The sequence below is a fragment of the Triticum aestivum genome, chromosome 2D (genome assembly GCF_018294505.1).
Source record: "Triticum aestivum cultivar Chinese Spring chromosome 2D, IWGSC CS RefSeq v2.1, whole genome shotgun sequence".
Lineage (NCBI taxonomy): Eukaryota > Viridiplantae > Streptophyta > Magnoliopsida > Poales > Poaceae > Triticum > Triticum aestivum.
The window spans coordinates 215,486,882-215,493,707 of record NC_057799.1 but is presented as its reverse complement, the minus strand read 5'-3'; positions in this window follow the sequence as shown (position 1 = coordinate 215,493,707).

Here is a 6,826-nt window from a genome sequence, read left to right as displayed (position 1 = left end):
GCTCTGCTGGTAGATGGCAGACCGGCTGAGTCCCAACAGCTAGCCCTCTTCCAGCAGATCGATGTCGTCTTCTCGTGCTTATTTCGCCTCCGCCTCCGTGTACATGGTGACGTGAGGTGAGTCGAACTCAATGTCAGTTGGGATGATGGCCTCGGTCCCATATATGAGGAAGAAGGGAGTGAAGCTAGTTGACTTGTTTGGAGTGGTGCGGAGGCTCCAAAGGACGGCCGACAGCTCGTCAATCCAGCAGTCGGCCGAGCGCTCTAGGGGATCGACCAGTCGGGGCTTGATGCCAGAGAGGATGAGGCCGTTTGCTCGCTCGACTTGGCTGTTTGACTGCGGATGGGCAACGGACGCTAAGTCCAGTCGGATGCCCTGCGTCGCGCGGAAACGGGCCAAGGCTCCTTTGGCAAAATTTGTGCCAATGTCGGTGATGATGTTGTGTGGTACAACGTATCGGTCGGTGATATCTGCGATGAAGGTCACAGCAGTCGAACCGTTCAGTTTCTTGATTGGCTTTGCTTCAATCCACTTGGTGAATTTGTCCATGGCAACAAGCAGATGTGTCATGACACCGCGTGCTGTCTTGAATGGTCCCACCATGTCCAGCCCCCACACGGCAAAGGGCCAAGTGAGGTGGATGGTCTTGAGTGCAGAAGCCGGTAGATGTTGCTTGGAGCTGAATTTCTGGCACCCCTTGCAATGCTTGACCAGATCCTTGGCGTCCTCCAAAGCAGTCGGCCAGAAGAAGCCATGGTGGAAAGCTTTAGCGACAAGGGATCTGGAGGCCGCGTGGTGGCCGCACTCGCCTTGGTGGATATCTTCGAGGATTGCTTGGCCCTTCTCTGGTTCTACGCAGCGCTGGAAGACCCCAGTCACGCTGCGTCTGACAAGCTCTCTGTTTACTATCGTGTAGGCTCCTGCTCGGCGCTGCACTTGCCGGGCCGAGATCTCATCAGCAAGCAGCTCTCTATTCACCAGGATGTTGAGGATGGGATACGCCCAGGATGGTGCTTGAACTTCATCTACTGTCATCACGTACGCTTGTACTAGGGAGGTTGGGAGGTGGCGGGTTGGAGTTGGCTGCCGCTTGTTGCGGCGTTGGAGTCCCCGGGCCGACTGCTGTATCCCCCAGGCCAGGTTGTGAAGTCCACGGGCCGGGCGCGACTGCTGCAGTCCCCGAGCCGCTTGGTGAAGTCCCCAGGCCGGCTGCTGCAGCCCCCGGGCTGGTTTGTGAAGTCCCCGGGCCTGATGCGACTGCTACAGTCCCCGGGCCACCTGCCGAAGTCCCCGGGCCGGCTGCTGCAGCCCCCAAGTCAGATCCGACTGCTTCGGGAGCAGCCGGCACGAAGATGGACTCGGATTCTGGAGAAGGCTTGATTGACGGCTTGCGGAGGCACTAAAGGGAGACGCCGGCTGGTATTGCTTGACGGGTGGAGCCGATCCGTGCCAGAGCATCAGCTGGCTCGTTTTTGTTCTGTGGCACGTGAAGGAACTCGCACCCTTCAAAGTATCCACTGAGTTTCTGAACGAGGAAACGGTAGCTCGCCATGTTGGCATCCTTGGCGTCCCAGTCACCAGACGACTGTTGGACCACCAAGTCGAAGTCACCATAGCATAGGATTCGGCGGATGCCGATCTCTTTGGCCAGCCGGAGGCCGTGTATTAGTGCCTCATACTCGGCCACATTGTTGGAGGCGGCGAAGTGGATTTGCAGTAATGTGTATCTAAGCTTGTCGCCTTTGGGAGAGGTGAGGACAACGCCGGTTCCCAAGCCGGTGCGCATCTTCGAGCCATCAAAGTGCATTCGCCAATGAGTGGAGTCCGAAGCTAGCGGCAGGTACTGGGTCTCGTCCCAGACGACAAGGAAGTCAGCCAGTGCTTGGGACTTGATGGCGGTGCGTGGCTGGTAGAAGATGGTGTAGCGGGCTAGCTCGATGGCCCATTTGGCCACTCGGCCAGATGCATCTTTGTTGCCTATGATCTCAGCAAGTGAGGCAGTGCAGACAACCGTGATTGGGTGCTCTTGAAAGTATGGCGTCAGCTTCTTGGCGGCAAAATGCATGCCGTAGCACATCTTCTGGTACTGAGGGTAGTTTGGCTTCGAGGTTGACAGCACCTCGCTCAAATAATACACATGCCTCTGGACCGGCTGTGCTCTGCCGTCTTCTGGGCATTCTACTACCATGACAGTGCTGACCACTCGGCTGGTGGCGGCGATGTAGAGGTACATGGGTTCTTTAGCAGTCGCAGCCGCCAGGACAGGCGGCGTGGTCAACATCTTCTTCAACTGGAGAAAGGCCTCATCCTCCTTGTCATTCCACTCGAAATGAGTGGTTTTCTTCATGAGCTGGTACAGGGGAAGAGCCTTCTCGCCCAGCCGACTGATGAAGCAGCTGATGGGTGCCAAACAGTCGGTGAGTTTCTGGACGTCTCTCAGTTCCGCGTTCCGAGACCAGGAAGCCAAGGAGCTGGCCAGCTGGTACTCCAAAAACGGCGCAGATTATCAAAAGTTTCCTTGAGATCTTCCAAGAGGGTACCACGCTTCTCCGTCTTCACCACAATATCGTCTACATAGACGTGGGCATTTCTGCCTAGTTGCTTGAGGAGGCACTTTTGCATGCAACGCTGAAACGTGGCACCGGATTTCTCAAGCCGAATGTCATGGTCAGGTAGCAGAAGGCTCCGAATGGTGTGATGAAGGTGGTCTTGAGGTGGTTTGCCCGGTTCAACTTAATCTGGTGGTACCCTGAGTAGGCATCCAAAAAACTCAGCAGCTCGCATCTGGCTGTGGAGTCTATCACGTGGTCAATCCGAGGCAAAGCAAACGGATCCTTGGGGCAGGCCTTGTTAAGATTGGTGTAATCAATGCACATGCGCCACTTGTTGTTCTTCTTCAGTACAAGGACTGGGTTGGCTAGCCACTCTGGAAAAAAACACTTCCATAATGAAGCCGGCTGCCAGAAGCCGGGATATCTCTTCACCAACAATTCTTCTCTTCTCTTCCGACAATCGGCGGAGGGGTTGTTTGACTGGTTTTGCATCTTCTCTGACATGTAGCTTGTGCTCGGCGAAATCCGTCGGAACACCCGGCATGTCTTTGGGAGACCATATGAAGATGTCCCGATTCTCACGGAGGAAATCAACGAGCTCGCTTTCCTATTTGCTATCGAGGTTGGTACCTACGATAGCGTGCCTCTCTGGGTGCTCAGGGTCCAAGGGGATCTTCTTTGTTTCTTTGGCCGGCTGGAAGGAGCCCTGGGTCTCTGACTCTTTGGGTTCTCGTGACAGGTCCGGCTGCTTGCTGGCCAAGGCCACCACCCGGTCTAGGAGCTTCTTCTTAGCAGCAATCACAAGGGACTCGGCCAGCCGGCTACTGGCTGCAGCACAGGCGGCCGACTTCACATAGTCTCCGTTTATCGTGATAATACCCTTGGTTCGTGGCATCTTCATCTTGAGTAGGCATAATGTGGCACTGCCACGAACTTGGCTGGAGCTAGCCGGCCTAGGAGTGCGTGGTAAGAACTCTCTAGGTCCACCACCTCAAACCAAATTGCCTCGCGGCGGAAATGATTCTTGTCTCCGAAGAGGACATCTATCTTGATCTTGCCGATTGGTGAGCAGGAAAGGCCGGGCACAATGCCATGAAAGACAGTCCGACTGGGCTGGAGCTGCTTCTCTTTGATGCTCAACTTCTCCATGGTATCGCGGTACAGGATGTTGATGCTGCTACTGCCATCTATCAGAATTCGAGAGAAGTGAGCAGCTCGCCTCTCCGTTGCAAGGGTGGCATCCAACACCAAGGCATAGGAACCCGGAGAAGGCATCACTTCCGGGTGGCCTGCACGGCTCCAGCTGATAGGCTTCTCAGACCAGTGCATGAACTCTGGGGCCGTTGAGGCAACGGCGTTCACTTCACGGTGCTGCTGACGTCGAATGTGTCTGTCGTTGGCCACACTGGTGAAGACGACGTAAGCACCATGTTCTTAAGGGAAGTCATATTGGATAGCGTCGACTACTGAACCATGTACTCGATTGCTTGGACCGCATGCACCCCTTCGCAGGAGTTGCGCAGTTCGTCCCACCGCGTCAAGTAGTCGCGGGTGGACTCATCCGGGCCTTGAACACACAACGAGAGCTAGCGGGGCATGGGTGGCCGCTTGTAGGTGTTGGTGAAGTTGCGGATGAAGACTTCAGTGAAGTCTACCCAGCTGTTGATGCTGCGGGGCTTCAGGCTTTTCAGCCATGTCCGGGCTGTGCCCTGGAGCATGAGCGGAACGTACTTCACGGCAACGCGCTTGTTGCCATTTGCTATGTTGACGGCCGTGGAGTAGTCGACCAGCCAATCTTCCGGCTCCACGGAGCCGTTATACTTGGGCGTATCTCATGGGAGCGAGAACCCTTTGGGGAAGGGCTCGTCGCGAATGTGGGGGCCGAAACAAGGCGGGCCCATCGCGTCTTCTTCTTCTAACGCCATGGATCGAGCGAAGCAGTCGATCCGGTGGCGGGCATCATTCTTTCCGACTCCTTCTCGGCGGCCCACCGGTCTCCGAGAGTCGGGTGCTCAATAGGCGGCGGGGAAGCACGCCTCTCCCTGCGAGGAGGAGGCGAACAGTCATCCCATCATTCCACTGCTCATGGGCGGCCATCTTGGTTGCGCTCGATGGTGAGGCGTGTGCAGCTGCGGCTAGCACTCGGCTCTCGATCTCGTCTGTCGCGGACGCCGCCTGTCGGCATCCGGGAGATCGAGCCTTGCTCTCGGCGAGGGGGCGTGTTCTCAAACCGCCGGCTGGGTTCTTCCACGCGGCAGCCAGCTTCTTGCTGCATGACAGCCGTTTCGATGAGCTGCTGAACACGCTCCGTCAAGCAGCGCCGGTCGTCACCCTCCAGGTGATCCAGCTCGTCTGCTACCGCCTGGGCAGCTCGTATGTTCTCCATGGGCGTGGCATAGACAGGGCGGTCTACCCCGGACATGCTGGCAACGGCAGCGCCGCGCTGTCAGACCGTGCCAATGTGGGTGGGCCCGCCAGCAGCCGGCGTGCCACCAACGGCGCGGTCGATCTCGTGCTGGTAGGCCTCGGAGAAGCGTCTCATGGTAGCCAATTTCTTGGCTCTTTCGACGAGCGAGAAGCGGCAGGCTCTAGCATCTCGATGTTCGCATCTTCTGCGATGGGCACAGACAGGTCTCGTAGTGCTGCCTGCAGCGGGTCTTGGGCAGCCCCACCAGAGGCTCCGTCATGGCTGATGACGAGCACCTCGGTGACGGTGCTGCCACCACTGTCCGCGTGAGGAAGCAGGTTGTCGATGACCACCATGTTGGTGGGGAAGGCGTCGAGGGATGCCGTGTCGGAGTCGACAAGCATCCGGTCGGTGGAGCCGATCGACTCTAGGTCGGAGGCCGGCTCGTTGGCGATGTCCAGCTTGCCAAGGAGGTCGACGATGCAGCTCTCGGAGCTAGCTGCTCCCGCGTTGGGCGCGGGCTCGTCGGAGAGGCGAACCTCGCCAAGGAGATCAGCGAGGCAGCTCGCCGCGCAGGCGACTTCCGCGCCATGCAGTGCATCAGCGCAGACGCCATCGGGCGTGTCGGGCTGGCTGCGCTCGCTAGGGAGGAGAAGGGTTCCTGTCCAGAACAGATCTCCGAACGACGGTGCACCTAGCCCCACGGTGGGCGCCAAATGTCGGGGGTGTCGTGCGACATATGCCAAAGGATGGCTTATCATGGTGGGGGAGAGTAAGACATTATCGGTGCCTGGAAACGGGGTAAGGCGTAGACATGTACGCCGACGCATCTTACCTAGGTTCGGGGCTCTCCTAGGAGATAACACCCCTAGTCCTACTCTGCGGGGTCTCCGCATGATCATTATCTCAACAATGGTGGCTAGAAGCTTGCTCCTTGAGCTGTTTCTCTAGAGGAGGAAGAAGAACAAGGCTAGCCCTAGCTTCACTCTCTCTATGTGTGTGTGTGGTCTCTAAGAGGTTGAGCCCTTTGCATGGGTGCCCTGGGGGGGGTTTATATAGGCCTACCCCCCAGGGGTACAATGGTAATCTGGTCGGGTGTAGGACCCGGCTGTCAGTGTCTATGGTTGTCGGCTTCTCCGCCAGCCGCTGGGGCCCGCCGCCTGGTGGGTCCCGTCGGCTATCTCCTACTTCACCGACAGGCCGTGCCCGCCGCTTGCGGGTCTTGCCGGCTGCTAAGTACTGTGGTCGTGCCACTGATGATGCAGGCTTTGTCGGGGAGAGCATGGCTATAGTGCCGCCGCCTGGTGGGCGTTCACTGTAGCCACTCCCCGTCTCTTCTAATTAATGGCGCACGGACTCCGAGGGAGGGGGAGGGCCGCCTGCTGAGAGTCGGCCTCCCCTGTGCCGACTGGTCAGGGCGTGCCGTCTTCTGGCGTCTCAGTAAACAGGTAGGGCCCGTCGCCTGTGGGCCGTACCGACAGCCCGTAGTGGGAGCATTGCCTCCTCTGCCATGGGTGATGTCATGGGTTGCGTGGCAACAGTGCTGCGCCGGGCGAGGGATGTCTGCCCAGTATGCTACACTATGGCCATGCTTCCTCCTGGATTCAGGGGTGGCAGTCTGTACTGTAGCCACGCCCCGTCTCGTTGTTATAATGTGGTGCAAACATCAAGGGGGAGGAGGGGGCCGCCTGCTAGAAGCCGGCCTCTCTAGAGGCCGCCTGCTAGGAGTCGGCCCATCTCATGGCTGTCTTCTAGGGACTGCCGCCTCTAACAGCCGGCTGCTCGGACCAGCCGGCCCTGAGAAGGCGGCTCTTCGTCTTCGAGGCTTGAGGGGCGCAGCCGGCCCCGATGTCCTGAATCGCCATGG